We start from the raw sequence: 19,575 nt of genomic DNA, 5'->3' as shown, positions 1-19,575 counted from the left end.
GACGATGAATGAACTCCAGGAGAGAGTCAACCCCAGCCCTTTTTTTAAAAAAAAAAAATTTTTTTTAGTTATACATGGATACAATATTTTTATTTTGTTTATTTATTTTTATGTGGTGCTGAGTATTGATTCCAGTGCCTCACATGTGCAAGGCAAGCATTCTACCATTGAGCCACAACCCCAGCTCATTTTAAAAATTGTATTTAGAGGGGCTGGGGTTGTAGCTCAGTGGCAAAGTGCTTGCCTTACATGTGTGAGGCACTGGGTTTGATCCTTAGCACCACATAAAAACAAACAAAATAAAGATATTGTGTCCATCTATAACTAAAAAAAAATTTTGAATTGTACTTGGAGACTGGGTCTCCTTAACTTGCTTAGGGCCTTGTAAAATTGCTGAGCTGGCCTCAAACTTGTAGTCTTCCTGCCTCAGCCTCCTGAACTGCTGGGATTACAGGTGTGTGCTACCACGACTGACTGACAGTTTATTTTCTATTTCATAATTATGAAACAATTATTTCTTCACAAATACATAATTAACCCTTTCAATCTATAAACATACATACATGTTTATGTTTATATGAGGATAGAGAAGTATGATTTCACAAAATCAGGATGTTATATTCATTATTTTGAGTAGTAGAGGTAGGAAAGCAAAGAGGGGGTAAGGAAGATTATTATTTATTTTGTTCCAGTGTTGTGAACAATTGTGCATTTGGATTGTTGTGAAATATAAAAATAGAAATTAGAAACCATCCATGGCTCCTATCCACCTGCAAGCTCCTATCACCTCTTCCTTGTACTTCTGTGTTAGCCTGCACTTCCATTTGTGCCTCTTCCCATATAGTGTCCCATCGAATAAGTGGCAGAGTATTTAAATGAGCCAACACAGAACATAGCACTCTAAGTTTAGAAACCTCACCTGTGCCAGGTGTGGTGGCACATGCTGGTAATCCCAGTGCCTCTGTAGACTGAGGCAGTGAGATTGCAAGTTTGAAGCCAGCCTTGGCAACTTAGTGTGATTTTTCTTCAAAATGAAAAAAAAATGGCTGAGGACGGGGACAGAAACAGGGTTGGGGCTCTGGCTCAGTGGCAGAATGCTTGCCTAGCACATGTGAGGCACTGGGTTCGATCCTTAGCACCGCATAAAAATAAACAAAAGGCATCTGTTCATCTACAGCTACAAAATAATTAAAACAAAAATGCCTGAGGATGTAGCTCAGAGCTACATAAGAGTGCTCTTGGGTTCAATCCCCAGTGCTGGAGAAGGGGAAAAATAAAGAAAGAAAACCTTTAAAACTTTCCTAGATTTTTCAATAAATTCCAAAGTTCTCTTCGTACTCTGAAAATTCCTGGCTGATTTGTACCTTTCCACCTTGCCAGCTCCTCCTCTTTGTTCCTGTCTCTCCCCATGCCCTTTGAATTCCAGCCTCAACTCAGCTTGTACGATGTGAACAACTACATATTCTTTCCTTGAGGCATCCTTATATCCTACTCCTTCTATTCTCCTTGTTCTTTGCCTTAGATTTCCCCTGCCATCCTTCACTTTAGTGGCTCCTTTTCATTTTTCAGTGCTCAACTTATATGACTCTTCCTCAAAGAAGACTTCTCTGACCCATCTTATTTCTCTTTCCCCTTCTATTCCTGTTATGTTCTTTTCTAGTCCTGTTATATTTATTTATTTTTAATTTTTTAATATCATTTTTTTAGTTGTAGTTGGACATAATACCTTTGTTTAATTTATTTTTTTAATGCAGTGCTGAGGATTGAACCCAGGGCCTCCCATGTACCAGGTGAGCACTCTACCACTGAGCCACAATCCCTGCCCTTATATTTATTTTTGACTAGTTTTTAGTATAAAATAAAGCATGATTAGAGAAAACTACACAAAACATAGCTAAGCTTAAAGAGTTATTTTAAAATGAACACCCTTATAACCATCATCTAGGTCAAGAAGGAGAATGTTGTCAGCCATCCTATAAGACCCTTTTTGTGTCTCATTCAAATCGCAGCTCTCTCCTTCCCTACAAAAGTAGCCATTGTCTTTTTTTATTATTATTTTTTAGTTTGTTCTAATTAGTTATACCTAACAATAGAATGCATTTTGACACAACATACATGAACAGAGTATAACTTCACATTCTTCTGGTTGTACGTGATGTAGAATTATACTAGTCATGTAATCATATATGCACATAGGGTAATAGTGTCTGATTCATTCTATTATCCTTCCTACCCCCACACCCCGTCCCCAGTAGCCATTATCTTGACTTTTTTGGTAAAATCACTTCTTTGTGTTTCCTTATTTTTATCACCTAAGGATCTATTCTTAGACATTATAGATTTTCTTCTTTTTTAAGGTTTTTTTTAGTAGTTACCCAGAGACTATAATTAACAGCCTGAATTTATGACACTATTTCAAATTCATATCAACTTAATTTCAATTGCATATAAAAATTGTTACTTTACAGCTGTACTCCCACCTTGTTGTTATCATGACTTATATCTTTTTGTTCATCATATGCTCTATAATATACATTTAGGATTATTTTATGCATTTGTCTTCTAAATCATATAGGAAATAAAAATGAAATTGTAAACCAGAAATGCAGTAATACTTTAAAAAAATATTTGTTTAAGTTGTAGATGGGCACAATACCTTTATTTTATTTATCTATTTTTATGTGGTGCTGAGGATTGAACCCATTGCCTTACATGTGCTAATACTGCTTTTAATTTTTATGTAGTTTCCTTTTCTAGAGATATTTATTTCTTCATATGGTTTCAAGTTGCTGTCTAGTATCTGTTTTGACTTGAAGGATGCTGTTTTGCATTTTTTTATAAAGCAGGTCCACTGGTAGTGAATTCCTTCAGCTTTTTTTTTTTTTTAAAGCTGGGAATGCCTTATTTGCCCCATTTTTGAGGTTTTTTTTTTTTTTGGATACATAATTCTTGGTTGACTTCTTTCTTTCAACACTTTAAATATACCAATTCCAGTATTGAGGTTCCTCAAAATACTAAGCATGGAACCACCATATGACCCATCTATACCATTCCTCAGTATTTATCCTAAAGAATTGAAGTCATCATATCATAGGGTTACAGGTATACTCATGTTTTATAGCAGCACAATTCACAGTAACCAAACTGTGGAACCAGCCTAGGTGTTCATCAATAAATGAATGAATAAAGAAAATATGGTACATATAGACAATGGAGTTTTTTTTTTTGGGGGGGGGTGTATACCAGGGATTGAACTCAGAGGCACTCAACCACTGAGCCAACCCACCAGCACTATTTTGTATTTTATTTAGAGACAGGGTCTCATTGACTTGCTTAGCGCCTTGCTTTCGTTTAGGCTAGCTTTGAACTTGTGATCCTCCTGCCTCAGCCTCTCAGGTGTGTGCCACCACACACCTGGCCAGCAATGAAGTTTTATTCAGTCATAAAGAAGGAATTTATATCATATCATTTTCAGATAAATGGATGGAACTTGAGACTATTACGTTAAGCAAATAAACCAAACTCAGAAAGTCAAGGTATATGTATGTTCTCTCATGTGGAAGCTAGAGAGGAAAAAAAGAAGGGTGGGTGGAATCTCATAAAATTATAAGGGAGAGTAATAGAGTATGGGGACCAGGGGGAGGGGAGGGAAAGGGGAAATACTAGGGAATGGCATTTTCCAAATTTTATTTTTATTGTGTGCATATGTATGAATATTTAAAGTTGATAATTTTAATCTCCATTTATGTTCAGGTTAACTGATTCTTTTTTTAAATATTAATTTTCTAGTTGTAGTTGGACACAATACCTTTATTTTACTTATTTATTTTTATGTGGTGCTGAGGCTCAAACCCAGGGCTTCACACGTGCTAGGCAAGCACTCTACTGCTGAGCCATAACCAAGTCCCCTGATTATTTCTTTTGCTTGTTCAAATCTGCTGTTGAAATCCTCTAGTGAATTTTAAATTTTCAATTATTTTTACTTTTTAGCACTAGAATTTTTATTTGGTTCCTTTGAGAATATTTGGGACAATTGATTTAAAATCTTTGTTTATTAAGTCCAATGTCTGAGCTTCTTTAGGGTTGGTTTCTGTCACTTTTTAGTTTTTTTTTCTTTCTTCCTGTGAATGGATCTTGTATTCTTGTTTCTTTGCATGCCTGGTGATTTTTTTTTGTTGAAACCTGCATATTTAAATATTTTATTGTAATAATTCTGAAAATCAGATTCTCCCATTCCCTCAGGGTTTTGGTTTTTTTTTTTTTTTTTTTGAGAGCTGTAGTCATCTGTTTATTTAGTGACTTCTCCAAATTATTTTTGTAAAAGTTGTATTCCTTATTGTGTGTTATCACTGAGGTTTCTTTTCTTTTAGCTTATCTTGTCATGTTTTGACAGAAACTTCCTTAAGCTCAAAGAACTAAAATAAACAACAACAAAAACCCACCTTGCCGGGTACAGTGGCACATGCCTGTGTAATCCCAGTGGCTCAGGAGGCTGAGACAGGAAGATCGCCAGTTCAAAGCCCGCCTCAGTCAAAGCCATGTGCTAAGCAACTTAGTGAGACCTTGTCTCTAAATAAAATACAAAATAGGGCTGGGGATGTGACTCAGTGGCTGAGTACCCCTGAATTCAGTTCCCAGTACCCCCCCCAGAAAAAAAAAACCTCACCTCTTCTTGGGTCTGTTATAGAGGACTTCTTCAACCTTTATGCAAACTGTTTACAACTTTGTCTTGGCCTTCACTTCCTGCCTGCATTGGATCTAAAGATCAGTCAAAGGCAAATGTTTAGGGTCTTCTCATATCTTCTCTGAGCACACATTCTACCCTATGTATGTGTGTGGCTACATTCCCAAGTATACACAAGCACTTACAAAGGCCTTAATTTCCAAAATAATTTTTTCCCCAGCTTTTTCTCCTAGATTTCAGGCAGAATGTTGTATGATTCTCCAGTCATCCTTGCCCCAGGCAGCTGCAGCTGTGGTGGTTTTATGTTTGTTGTTGTTTTGCCTTACAATATTTTCAAGCAATTATCCTCACTTTTCTGCCCTGAATGGTACCTTGGATACATTCTTCAGCTAGCCCCAGACAGGTTAGAGTAGACCTACATTGCCACAGTCTGGCTGGGCACAATTCAGGAGCCACTTGTCAAAAGAAAACGAACTTTATTTTTAGAACACACACACCGCACCACACAGCTCTTCAGGAAAACCCTCAGAGCCCAACTGCCACCACCGGCTTCCCACAAGCCTCTCCTCCTCCCCTACTCCTCCTGCTCTTGAGGCCAATTGACTGGGTCGCATGAGCGGAGCCAAAAAAAGTCCCCGATGAGTAGCTGCATGGTCTGAAAGGGCGGGGAAACAGCCCAATGAGCATTACCAAAGAGGAGCCAATCAGTTGGCAGCTAGAAGTTTGCTGGGGCGCTGTGAGCCAATCATCAGCTGGCAGCTGGAAGTTTGCTGGCAGCTGGAAGTTTGCTGGGGCCCCTTCGGCTGTGGCTCTCAACACTACTTAATAATTTATCAACAAAATCTGTTCTGTGCTCTCTTTGACCAAGTTGTATGGTCCCACATTAGGAATGCAACCCAACATCTTCAAGACCACTCATGAATGAAGAAAGAAGTAGGACAAAGATGAATAGAACACCACAAAGTTCTTCTACCATTTTGAAGCTTCTCCTTTTTGTTTCGTTTACTTGACTATTATAACCTTTGTTATAACAAAGTTGGTTATGACCATTTCTACTTGTTTTTCAAGGAATTTAGTCAGATGCTTTTTCTACATCATTTGATATGATCATGTGGTTTGTAGTTTTAAGCCTGCTGATAGGTGGATTACATGCACCACCATATTATGCCCTGGTAATTTTCTTTATTCTAAAGTCTACCTTATCTTTTGATTTTTGTATACATGATATATCTTTTCATATCCTTTTATTTCCATCCTGCCTGTGCCATTATATTTGAAGATTTCTTGTAAATAGCATCTTTTGGTCATATTTTAACTATCAATTTGTTCTTTTCTTTTTTAGTACCACAGATTTAACCCAGAGGCCTTTAACCACTGAGGCACATCCCCAGCCCTATTTTGTATTTTATTTAGAGACAGGGTCTCACTGAGTTGGTTAGCCTCACTTTTGCTGAGGCTGGCTTTGAACTCACCATCCTCCTGCCTCAGCCTCCCAAGCCACTGGGATTACAGGACCTCTTTTTAAAAAAAAAAAAAGTTCTATTTTGATTTATCCATATAGACTTTGAGTGTATTTTTTTAATATATATGTTTTTTAGTTTTAGTTGGACACAATACCTTTATTTTGTTTATTTTTATGTGGTGCTGAGGATTGAACCCAGGGCCTCTCACATGCTAGGTGAGTGCTCTACTGCTGAGCCACAACCCCAGCCCATGATTTATTGTTGTTATTTTCATTCAAGTTGAGATTTTTGTGGTTCTTGGTAATAATGAGTGATTTTTCTATTGTATTTTGGATATTTGGGTATTATGTTGTGAGACTATATTTTATTTCTTCCTTTTTTGCATGTAGTCATCCTGTTTAAGTGTGTTGTGCTGTGTGGATTTGTGTTGGGGTAAATATACAGCTCTCTATTGGACTCTGCTGACCCTGGCAAAAGTGAAATACTACCTCACTGTGTTGTTTCAATGAATGGGAGTGAAAGTTTCTCTCCCCACTCTACCTACTGACACCTTCCTGCCAAAAATGTAGTACTACTTGCATCAGCTTGTTGCTTCTGGCTGAAGTTGGAAATTGTGCTCCTTCTTAGGCCTTTTTTTTTAAGTTTTTTTTTGGTAAATTTTTAGTTGTAGATGGACATATTACCTATATTTTATTTATTTATTATTTCTATACAGTGCTGAGGATCAAACCCAGGGCTTCACACATGCTAGGCAAGCACTCTACCACTGAGCTACAACCCCAGCCCATTGATATAGAATTTGGGAGAAGTAGTGTGGTACATAACCTGTCTTTTTCCACCTTATAGGCACTGGAGGTGGGAGAGGTAGAATGTTAGCCCCCTGATGGGCCCTATCCAAATGACAGGTAAAAGAATGGGGAATGGAGTGTGGATTATCAGGTGGGCATGGTCCCACTGATACTACCCTAGTGGGGAAAGTAGAATGCCAACTAGCACTACCTACCATAGTCTTGTTCTACTTGTTTGCTACTGGGGAAAGCGGGTAGAAGTTCAATTCCATTGATCCTGCTGACACCACCTTTTTTAAAAATATATTTTTGTTAGTTGTTCATGGATCTTTATTTTATTTATTTATTTATTTATTTATATGTGGTGCTGAGGATCAAACCCAGTGCCTCACACATGCTAGGCAAGTGTTCTACCACTGAACCATCCAGCCCCCTGCTGACAACACCTTTATAGGGAAGGTCAAGGACCTACTAACCTTGCCTGACTACAGCCATGTGAGGCCAGAAATTGGTATCTCTAGTACAGCTGACACTGAAAACAATGGGCAGATTTTCCTGTAATATTTGACTAGAGTAGGGTGGGTATTGTGTTAATTGGCTTTTCATCACTGGGACAAAATACCCAAGAAAAACAGCTTCAAGAAGGAATGGCTTATTTTGGCTCTTGGTTTCAGAGGTTTTAATCCATGGTTGGCTGACTGCATTGGTTTGGGCCTGAAGCAAGATAGAACATCATGGCAGAAGAGAAGAACAAAGCTGCTTACCTCATGGCAGCAAGGCAGCAGAGGAATAGAAGGATAAAAGTGGTGGGGACAAGATATACCTTTCCAGGGCATGCCTCCAGCGACTTACTCCCTCCTAGTGAGCCCCTCCACCTATAATTTCCATCACCTCCCAATAGTCCATTCAGCTAGAACCCATCCATGGATTAGTCCATTGATGATATCAGAATTCTCATGATCTGTTTACTTCCCAAAAGCTCCACTTCAACACATGAGCCTTTGGGGGACATTCTAGATCCAAAGCATAACAAGTATTTTCAAAAGGTTTTCTGTTCTAGCCACCATTTTCCTAGTCATTTAACTAATGGGTACAGAGTTTTCTTGGAACTCTTTTTGGGGATGTGTACCTATTAGAAGTTTAAAGTAATGAGCTTATTCTTCAACCCATCTGGAATATATGAGAAACAACAGAAATCCCAGGCAACTTACCACCATAGTGTTCTTTAGGTCCTCTAGTCCCTAGGCAGTCCACCCTGTCCTTTCTGCCTTTCAGTATCTTTTTATAATTGATTGTTATTACATCAAAGTTTTATAAAACTATTATTTTTAATATTTATTTTTTAGAAGTAGTTGGACACAATATCTTAATTTTGTTTATTTTTATGTGGTGCTGAGACGAGCGCTCTACCACTAAACCACAATCCCAGCCCCACAAAACTATTATTATAAGAGTGAGGACTAGTGAGAAATGGGTCATTGATTTTTTTTCGGGAGGTGTTTGGGATTGAATTCAGGGTCTTGCATAAGCTTAAGTACATGTTCTATCACTGACCTGCATCCCCAATCTGATGGTCATTGATTTTTTTTAAAAAACCTTTAATTCCTTCATTGTATTTTCTTTGGGTGTGCTTTTTGTTATTTATCATATTCTTGAGTTAACTGTTTATTTCATTTATTGTCAGTCAAAATAATTCATGCATTGTCAGTTAAAATATATTTGTATATATTGGAATAAGTAAGTGAATTTAATGCTGTAACTTCCTTATGAGTACCATGTTAGCTATATATATCATGGGTTTTTAACTTTTTTTCTGCTGGACTGTGGATGGACCCCAGTGCCTCATTATGCTAGGCAAGTACTCTACCAACTGAGCTATACCCTCAGCCCTCATGCGTTTTGATGGGTGTTGGTTTCCCTGTTGATAAGTTCAAATGTTTGTAATTTCTGTTTTGATTCTCTATTTAACTCAAGGTTTATTTAGAAGAGTGTTTTTAAAATGCCAAACAGACAGATGGGAGGTAGAGCTGTCCTTTGAGCCTGTGTATTTCCACATGAGGCCAGGCAGGCTCTCAGAGCACTAGGATTTTTTTCTGAGAAAAGTTCTCATGGAAAAATGAGATTGGGTATTTGGTCTCCTGCTATTCTTTTCCTATCTTCATTCTTTGGGTATTTATTTTATACTTATATGCAATACCTCTCAAGATTCTTGCTCTCATCAAGGAGAAAAAGTTAAGACATTGTTCTTGACTTTAAGTAAAGTGTAGTATCAGGTCGATGTGATGGTATGTATACACAAACCAGTTAAAAATAGTAGTCAGGGGCTAGGGTTGTGGCTCAGGGGAAGAGCACTTGCCTAGCATGCATGAGACACTGGGTTCCATCCTTAACACCACATAAAATAAAGTTATTATGTCCATCTAAAAATAAATGTTAAAAAAATAGTAGCCAGTAGTAGTGATTAAAGGGCTGGGGTTGTGGCTCAGTGGTAGAGCACTTGCCTGGCATGTATGAGGCTCTGGGTTCCATCCTCAGTACCACATACAAATACATAAATAAAATAAAGATATTATGTCCTTCTACAACTAAAAAAATAGTAGTGACTAAATTATTAGCAATGTTTTTTCATAGACTAGGGAAATCAGTGTGGGCTACAGTATTTGTTGGGGAAGATCTCATGGAAGATGGAGAAGTATTTTAGTTGGACATAAGGGATAAGTAGGACTTAAATATGCTGAGAGAAAATGTAAGGATGTTGCAGGCTGAGAGATTGGCATATTCATGGGCTACCACAGATCGTAATGGGAAAGTTATGGGTAGTAGAGGAAGATGAATTTCAGTTTTAGTTGTGTTGAATTTTGTATGATTATAGGACATCCAGTGGGGAGATAATCTTGGAAGTTGTTGATCCTCATTTAGTGAGTTTAGTGTTGTCTAAAATAGAAGTCTCTTCTCTCTTGGTCAGAGGAATACAGTGCTCTGATTTGAATGTATTTTGGTTGAGTGTATGTACCATAGGTGGTGTACCAGATATTTTCTACTTACCTGGTCCTGATTAATTTGCCATCCTTTTGTTCTCTGCTCTGTGCCCAGGGAGGCTAACCTATATGGGTCACATCAGTGAGTCTCTTCTTGGCTTCTGGTAGATTTGAGTAATGGAGATGCCTGGCAGGACTTCAAAGGAAGGGAAGAAACCGAGGTCAGAGTGTTTATTCTTGGCTTACTCCTTGCAGCGTTGCCTCAGGCTGGCAACTGTCCCTTAACTAAAGGTCACAACTCTTCTCAAAGGGATTCTTTCTATATACCACATTCTCCCTTTTTTTCTTATACAACACCAGTTCCCTCTCTTCATCCTAGAGTGGTAACGCCCCAACTTACTTTACTCTCTGTCCTTCTTGGTTTTCCTACACTCTGCTCACACCTTTGTAGATAGTCCTTTTGTTAAACTTTCCACTAATTATGCTAATTTGAGTATGCCATCTGTTTCCTGGTGGGACCCTGACTGATAACAGATGAGGTCTCAATTTTCAAAGAATTAGAATACAATGACATAAGCCTAACAAAATATGACTAAATATGATTCAATCTGTCTCTCTGATTAATCTAGGCTCTTTCAGTGCTTTCAGATAATCATTCTGAACTGCAGTCTTCAGAGAATCGTCGACATTTGGGAGTGTCAGTTCATGGAATATTATTAATAACTAGCATTTATTAATTATTTGCTCTTCCCATGCACTGTGCTAAGCATGTTTTATGTGCATTATTTCTTGTAACCTCCATAGCAACGCAATGAAATAACCCAATTTTTTAAATCTTCCTTTTGTAGGCAACGAAACAAAAGCTCAGAGAGATTAAATAGCCTGCTACAGATTTCACACCTAAGAAAAAACAGAGTTGGAGTTGAGACTCAGAATGATTCCATACTTCATGTTCTAAAGTCTCAGATCAGCAGCATCTAGGAACTTGTTAAAAATGTAGATTCAGACTGGGATTGTGGCTCAGTGGCAGAGTGCTTGCCTTGCATGTATGAGGTATTGGGTTCAATCCTCAGCACCACATAAAAATAAATAAATAAAATAAAGGTATTGTGTCCATCTACAACTAATTTTTTTTTAAATGTAGACTCACGGGCTTAACCACTTTTTTGGGGGGAGGGGAGTACCAGGGATTGAATTTAGAGGCACTCAACCACTGAGCCACATCCCCAGCCCAATTTTGTATTTTATTAGAGACAATTTTCACTGAATTGCTTAGTGTCTCGCCTTTGCTGAGGCTGGCTTTGAACTCACCATCCTTCTGTCTCAGCCTCCTGAGCTGCTGGAATTTCAGGCATGTGCCACTATACCTGGCTTCACCTCGATTTTTGAGTCAGAATCTGTGTATTAGCAAGATCCCTAAGTGATTCCCATGCATCTTAAAGGTTGAGAAGCAGTATTCTAAACAATAGAGTTATAGTCTTGCTATTGTAGACTAATATAGAATGTTCTGTGTTTGATGCTGGGTTAAAAAATCATTGGCCATTCTGAGCTCATTAATGCTAATATTGCATGATCTTCCAACTAGAATCTGAAAAAAATCATCCCATAGTCACTACTACTCACACCCTCATGCCCTCCTTTTCAACTCTTTTTTTTTGTTCCTGATATTATCTACTTTAAAAAAAACATATTGGGCAGGGCTTGGTGGCACACACCTTGGATGCCAGCTACTTGGAAGTCTGAGGCAGGAGGATTGTGAGTTTAAGCCCAATCCGGGCAATTTCGTGGTATCCTGTTGTAAAATTAAAAAAAAAAAATAGTGCTGGGTGTATAGCTCAGTGATAGAGCACTTGCCTAGAATGCCTGAGGCCCTGGGTTCAATATACAGGAGAACTGGGGGAAAAATAGTTCAATATTCAGGACTGGGGGAAGAATCGGCTGATAAATCTATGAAATGTTTCCTGCCTTAATTGTAATCAGGGAAATTAAATGAGATACTATTCCATACCCATTAGAATTAAATATAATAATAATAATAATAATAAAGACAGGAAATGCCATATACTGATGAAGATTGGATGTTTTGTATATTGCTGTGGCGATGTAAATTGATAAAACTATTTTGGAAAGCTCTTTGGCAGTATCTACTAAAGCTGAACTTAGGTATGTGTTAATGACAAAGTAATACCATTCTTAGATTTTTAACCAAGAGAAACTCTCCCATATGAGCATAAGGATATGCATGCATTTATCGATGTCCACTGAAGAATTTTTTTTTTACTACAGTAAAACATGGAAAGCAACCTAAATGACTATCAATAGAATGATACATAAATTATGGTGTATTCATCTTGTGAGATTCCATAAAACCAGTAAAATGAATTATTGCTACACATAGCAACATAGAACCAGAGCAAAATGGGTTGAACCTACATTGTTGAAGGAAAAATTCTTTGTAGTCACATTTATGTAAAATATAAAAGCATAAATATATAATAGGATATTGTTTGTGGTACATGCACAGACAGTATAAGGAAAAATTTAGATTTTTATGTTCATTGTACATGAGTAGATCAGGTGTTTATGGCGCAGGTATAGATTGTAAGAGAAAAAAAGTTCTCACCAAATAATCAGTTGCAGAACTAGGATAAGAAGCCAATTTTTCTTACTCTTCATTAACCTAAGTATTAGAGGCTTCAAAATCCAAAGGTCTGCACAATTATTTGCCACACTCCCATAATGTGTTATGAACTACACAAGGCCTAGCTATCTCCTAGTGTGTAGCTCATAACACATTATGGGAGCCTGGTGAGACTGTGGAATCAATAGGTTAATCATCTCTTTTATAGGAAGGCAGGGGGCAAGTTTGCTATAAACTTTTTTTCACATCCTCCCCTTCTGTCTACTGGCCAGAAATACTGAGTTTGAACTGCTTCAGGGTATCAGTAAACAGGGTAACATAAAACTGTAGTAACCAGATGATTGTTCCAACCTAAAGCTGACCCCCTCTAGCACTTCTCAGTTATGTTTGACTAGCTCTGGCAGCAGCTGCAGACATAAAGACTAGCCCAGCGAACCAAAAAGCTATAAGTGGTCCCTGGTGTAATTAAAATGGACCATTGGCAAAGTGCTTAGATGGAAATTCTAAGTTCTGAACAACTCAGATTTTAATGTAAAGGGCCTACAGGGTGTTTAGGAGAAAACAGAATTCTGGAAAATGAAAGCCACATGGTCTCTGCTCTCCTGGACCTACTGTGGTTATTTTGTCTCAATTACTTGGTAATTGCCTTTAAATTTCCTAGGCTATTACAACCTTAAAAATCTACCAGAGGTGTATTGGGGTAAGTTTTAGAAATAGAAAAAGAAGGCTTTTTTGAATAGATTGTTTCTGTTCTTTGATGTTGAAATTGATTGCTCTCCTGGACCTACTGTGGTTATTTTGTCTCAATTACTTGGTAATTGCCTTTAAATTTCCTAGGCTATTACAACCTTAAAAATCTACCAGAGGTGTATTGGGGTAAGTTTTAGAAATAGAAAAAGAAGGCTTTTTTGAATAGATTGTTTCTGTTCTTTGATGTTGAAATTGATTGCTTGACTGACCTATTTTATCCATTTGATCTAGTAATGACTTATAAGAAGAGTCTTTTGAGGTTTAGGTTTTAGTTTTAGCACCACCAGCTCAATGACCTTGAACATGTCAAGTAATATCTTTGAACTTTAGGTACCTCATCTCTAAAATGGTGATAACACAGACTGAGCATTCCTTATCTGAAATGCTTGGGACAAGTGTTTTAAATTACAGTTTTCCAGATTTTGGAATATCTGTGTAGTCTTTACTAGTTCAGCATCCCTAATTTGAAAATCCAAAATCCTACCACACTAAGTGAATAATCCAGTCTGAGAAAGCCAAAGGTTGAATGTTTTCTCTGATATGTAAAAGCTAATCCACAATGGGGAGCAGGGGTTAAAAAAAATAAAAGTCCAATGGGGTAGAGGATGGGGAATGAAGGGAAAGGAGGGGAGATGGGAATAGGAAAGACAATGGAATGAATCTGACATAACATTCCTATGTCCAGATATGAATATGCCACAGTGAATCTCCACCATTGTGTACATCCACAAGAAATTAATTTTGAAAATAACTGGATAAATGGCAGAAAGATCATTAGAGAGAAAGGAGCAACAGGAGTGGGGGAAGGGGAGGTACTGGGGACAGAATTAGAAAAAGATATATCCCATGCTTTTATAATGATGTCAAAATGGATTCTACTGTCATGTATAAATAAAAAGTACAGATTCAGGGGCTGGAATTGTAGCTCAGTGGTAGAGTGCATGCCTAGCATGTGTGAAATACTGGGTTTGATTCTCAGCACCACAATAAATAAATAAATAAAACAAAGGTGTATCAACAACTAAAAATACATTTTAAAAATACCGATTAAAAAAATATCTAGGATTGGGGCTGTAGCTGAGTGGCAGAGTGCTTGCCTAGCATGCATAAGTCACTGGGTTCAATCCTCAGCACTGCATAAAAATAAACAAATAAAGGCATTCTGACCATTCACAACTACAAAAAGTAAAAATAAAAAAAATCCAAAATGCTTCAAAATCCAAAACACTTCTCATGCTCAAAGAGTTTCAGATTTCAAAACATTTTGGATTTCAGTTAGGGATGCTCAAGCTGTAATAATGTTTACCTAATGTAGTTGTTGAGGTACCTAAAGCATTTACCATGGTATGTGGCACAAAGCTATCAATAAATTAGTGATGATCATTCTTCTCTTTGTTGCAGTGTCATAGACACAAAAAGGACAATTTTTAATGTTTTTATCAATGCATTATAGTTATACATAATAGTGAGTTTCATTTTGACATAATCATACATGCATGGAATAAAATTTGGCCCATTTTAGTCCCTGGTGCTTCCTCTTTTCCCTCCCTTTCTCTCCCTATATTCCCCTTTCTCTACTCTACTGGTCTTCCTTATATTTACTTGTTTTCAATTGGTGCTTTATAGATAATACATAAACATGTAATTTAATATGATATATTCATATATGTAATAGCATAATTTAGTCAATTTCATTCTGCAGTTCCTCCCTTCTCATGTCCCTCCTCTCTCTTCCTCAATCTCTTCCTACCCCCACTCATTCCACTGATTTCCTTCCAATTTTAATGAGATCCCCTCCTTTTTTTTCTTTATTTTGCTCTAGCGTCTGGATTTGAGAGAAAATATTTGATCCTTGACTTTCTGAGTCTACCTTATTTCCCCTGACATGATGTCCTGTTCTCTAGTTCCATCCTTTTACCAGCAAATACCATGATAATATTCTTTTTTAAATAAAATGCCGTTGTTTATATTTTAGCCAACTTTTTTTTTTATCACAGTGCCCAAAAGACTTCACAGGAACATTTAGAAAAGGAAAAGTTTATTTGGCTCATGGTTTTAGAGGACTCGGATCATAGACCACTGACTTCATAGCCCTGGACCAGCGGTGAGGCAGAACATCTTGGCAGAAGGATGTGGCAGAGGAAAACAGCTCAGGACATGTAACAAGAAAACAGCATTCTCTTCACCAGGGACAAAATATATACCCCAAAGTCATGCTCCCAATGACCCACCTCCTCCAATCACATCCTACCTTCCTATAGTTACCACCCAGTTAATTCCTACAGCTCTCATCATCTAACCATTCCACCTCTGAACGTTCCTGTGTCATTTATAGATGAGCTTTTGGGGGGCCACCTCATATCTAAACCATAACTCCACAACTGAGTTATAAAACAGCTCCTGATTTTCTTTCTTTTGGATAAACCCCAAGGAGTGAGACAGCTGGGACAATTTTTGAGTAGGAGAGGGAAGCTGGTCTACATAATGCCAGGTGCAGCTGGGGCTCAAGGAGGATGAGGATTGAGAAAAATCAAGAGTATTGAGATTTGATTAGAAATGCTAGTGATATTTACATTTGAGACATCTTCTGAGCTCCTTTTACTAGAAATAAGAATTGGAGTTTAGGGCTGGGGCTGTGACTCAATGGTAGAGCGCCTGCCTCGCATGTGTGAGGCACTGGGGTTGATCCTCGGCACCACATAAAAAATAAATAAAGATTGTGGCCATCTACAACTAAAAAAATATTAAAAGAATTGGAGTTTAAAAAGAAAATTCATTTTTTTTTTATTTAGGATATATAAGTTTAGAGCAAGCAGTATTTACATAGAGTGAGTATGTAAAAAGGTAACTAGAGCTGTGACGGCCTTAGCAACCTTTGTTTTATTTATTTTTATGTGGTGCTTAGGATGGAACTCAGTGCTTCACATGCCAGGCAAGCACTCTACCACTGAGCTACAACCCCAGCCCCTCCATTAGAACTTTCTATTATGTGGATAGTGTAGTTCTGGTTGCCCTGGGAAAGCCATTAGTCTTAATTGAAGAGCAAGGTATATATTCTTGAGACCAGTTAAACACCAAAAGTAAGGGGGTTCAGACAGTAGAGGCTTAATTGTTTAGGAAAAAAATGCCCTCTAGAATTTAGAACCTTATAGAGCAGGTAAAACTTGGACTTGACCTAGAGGGAGGTATGAGGGTTTGGATAGGAGGAAGGCAGGCAGGAAGTTATTCCAGATGGGTTGAAAGGGGCAGGTAAAGGCTTGGAGTTGGAAATGCATGTATTTGAGAAGTTTGGGGATGACAGCCATTCTAAAATGGAACATTCATAATAGGAGTTAGCCAGGTGTGGGGCAGATTATAGACAATCTTGAATTTTCAATGCAATTTGTTTGCTGTTCTAAATGACTAGGGCCAAGGCACCAGAATCTGACTCCCTCTATTTAGACCTCAGCCCTACTATATAAGCTACTTTAGCTTGGACATGTCTTAACTTTTCTGTGTTTCAATTTCCTTACCTAATAGGAAATTGGAGATGAATACAGCTCCTATCTCAGAGGGCTTTGTAAGTATTAAATTAGTTCAGAAAGGGCTTACAACAGTGCCTGGCACTTAGTAATCAATAAATATTGGCATTAACATTATTTAAACTGAAAAACTCTTTAGTTTATTCCCATTTGTATAATAGAGCCAGTCAATTACATATCACAAAAGTGTTAAATTTGCCCATTCAGCATATTAAAACTGAGTCCGTTTTTAGTCTTTTTCGTTTATTGTATTTCAAAGCACAATGCTGCCCTTAATTTAATATATAATTATCCTTCATAAAATAAGTCTAAACAGAGGATGAATTGTTCTTCCTATTAACCTATGATCAGTTCTTGGGTGTAAATTTTAGATCTTTGTAAACTTTTCACTTTTGGTTGCCACTAGCTTTCAGTAAATGCAGTTTGTGATAATTATTTGAGGAAAAAAAGGACTTTTTTTAAAAAAAGAATTAAAGCCAAGAATGAGACATGGAAATGCTAAGGAGGTGATCTGGCAAAAGATTCATGATCTTTCCTTTTACTTTCTATGCTTACCTCTTTCATTGAGTCATCCTGCAGTACAGAAGGAGTCCCTTTTCCTCTTGGAATTACCAGAACATCTCCTTCCCTTTGTTATAAGATTGAGAACTGCTAGGCCCAAAAAATGTTGAATGTGCCCATTAAGAAAGAATATCATGGCCTGGGGTTGTAGCTCAGTGGTAGAGTGCTTGCCTAGCACATGTAAGGCACTGGGTTCAGTCTTCAGCACCACATAAAAATAAAGGCATTGTGTCTGTCTACAACTAAAAAAAAAATCAAAGTTTGTACACACAGTTTCATTCTTACCAAATTATAGTAGAAGATGATATTCTTTGTGTGCAGACGAAGGAAATCGAGAATTTTGGTGTTGGAGACATACCCTTGTGTGCAGATTACTCTTAAGTCAATTTTTTAAAAGATTTTTTAAAAACATGGACACAATATCTTTATTTATTTTATGTATTTATTTTTATGTGGTGCTGAGGATCGAACTCAGTGCTTCACATGTGTGAGGCAAGAGCTCTACCTCTGAGCTATAATCCCAGCTCACTTAAGTCAATTTTTAAATCTGGCCCAGGTCATAGAGTGGTCAGCTGCTGCAAATCTTTATGAAATGCCCAGTATGATGATGGATACAAGTGTTCTAGAAACAGACTATAGAGCTATCCCTAGGACAGTTTTTCAGAAGCATACTTAACCTGAGTATGTGTGTTGCTTGACATTTGGGGCTCTGGAGTTGGTGATTTGTCATCTTCTGCATTCAAGTAAAAATATTTTTTTAGTTGTCTATGGACCTTTATTTTATGTGGTGCCTCACACATACTAGGCAAGTGCTCTTCCACTGAGCTCCAACCCCAGCCCTCAAGTGATTTTTATGTGAATTTAACTGAGAACTGTTGGCATAAGAAGTCATAAACTGGAGAGATGGTCATGAGCCTTTCAATTTGGGGTGGACTATAAAATTTGTGATAAGAGTTGACTAGCAAATCCAGGTAGCATGTAGGTATTTTATTTGGGAAGACAAAGACTGGGTTAGATTCCTCCCCAATGTAATCCCATAGATTCTACACTTCTCTTATGCTGTATTAGTTGGATGTTTTTGTCCTGTCCCTGTATAATCTGGAGAGTTCTTAGTTGTGAGCAAAAGAAATTGACTGGTTAATTTAAGAAGAATACATATATATTGAAAGTGTATTAAATAGCTCACAGAATTGCCAGTCTTGGACTAGAGAACCAGTTCAGGCTACACAGTCAATATCACAGCAGCCACTGTTACTACTGCTACACTGAGGTAATCTGAGGAGCAGATAACAAGATGGGATGCAAGAAATTTGTTGGAGGAAAATGTGTGACAGAAAATAGGTCTAGGGGAGGTTGGGACTGCAATATAAATTTTATCTATGGATGAGGGAAGGCAAGATGAAATTTGGGTAGGAAGAGTTTTAGACTGGAGTGCAGTTCTAATAAAATTTGGCAAGATTGACAGCAAGTTATGTAGCCAGAGACATCAACTAGAATAGTTTGATATTTCTCAGAAATAAGCCTGCTGTGCTCAGTCATTTTCTGGGAGTGGTGTGACCTCAGAGCAAAGCAGCAAATATTGGGGTGAATTTAAAGCGTAGCAGCTGGGGTCAAGGTCAATAGTGCTTTCAAACTGGGAGAACTGAGATACACATTTTCATAGATGTTTTAGAAATTTTCCACTGCTTTGGGCCACTGGCTCCCAATTCAAGAGCTAGATCATTGGATTTAGTGAGCCTTAGTCACATACCTGTGTCCTGACTTCCCCCCCAACAAGAGTCGTAAGTATTCTCTCCCAGATAAAAGGGTTGAGATGCTGGAGAGCAATCCCCAAACCTCCAATAAAAAGCACATGTCCACTGCACTATGTAAAATTGAGACCAGAAATCTTTGTCTTATTTACTGAAATAATTGGATGAATGTAGGCAGCTGGTGCTCCAATGCCCTTACACACACATACCTACACTCAATTTAGCTGTATGGAAGTGCAAATAAAAATCCAGTACAATGGTTATAATAAAAAAGACAACTGATGTTGAGAATGTGGAGAAATTAGAAACTCATATACAGCCAAAGGAAATGTAAAATTGTGCAGCCATTTAGGAAAAGTCTGATGACTTTTCCTCAAAAATTTAGACATAGTTACCATATGATCTAGCATTTTACTTCTAGGCATATACTCAAGTGAA

The 19,575-nt window shown here is 37.6% G+C and overlaps 2 protein-coding genes across 2 annotated transcripts in view; both read left to right on the top strand.

The window, feature by feature from the left end:
- The window catches only part of Trmt2b (tRNA methyltransferase 2B), an 82,601-nt gene extending 71,581 nt beyond the window's left edge, over positions 1-11,020 (top strand). Inside the window, exon 17 of the transcript XR_013431765.1 lies at positions 10,762-11,020. The gene's annotated coding sequence lies outside the window, so the exon portion shown is untranslated. The remainder of the gene's footprint in view (positions 1-10,761) is intronic.
- Positions 1-19,575, top strand: part of Xkrx (XK related X-linked) — a 75,259-nt gene that overhangs the window by 33,426 nt on the left and 22,258 nt on the right. The gene's annotated exons all lie outside the window — the stretch shown is intronic.

The sequence above is a fragment of the Ictidomys tridecemlineatus genome, chromosome X, assembly GCF_052094955.1.
Source record: "Ictidomys tridecemlineatus isolate mIctTri1 chromosome X, mIctTri1.hap1, whole genome shotgun sequence".
In the NCBI taxonomy this organism is placed as follows: domain Eukaryota; kingdom Metazoa; phylum Chordata; class Mammalia; order Rodentia; family Sciuridae; genus Ictidomys; species Ictidomys tridecemlineatus.
The sequence above is the reverse complement of the archived record's forward strand: the minus strand, read 5'-3'. Positions and strand labels throughout refer to the sequence as shown.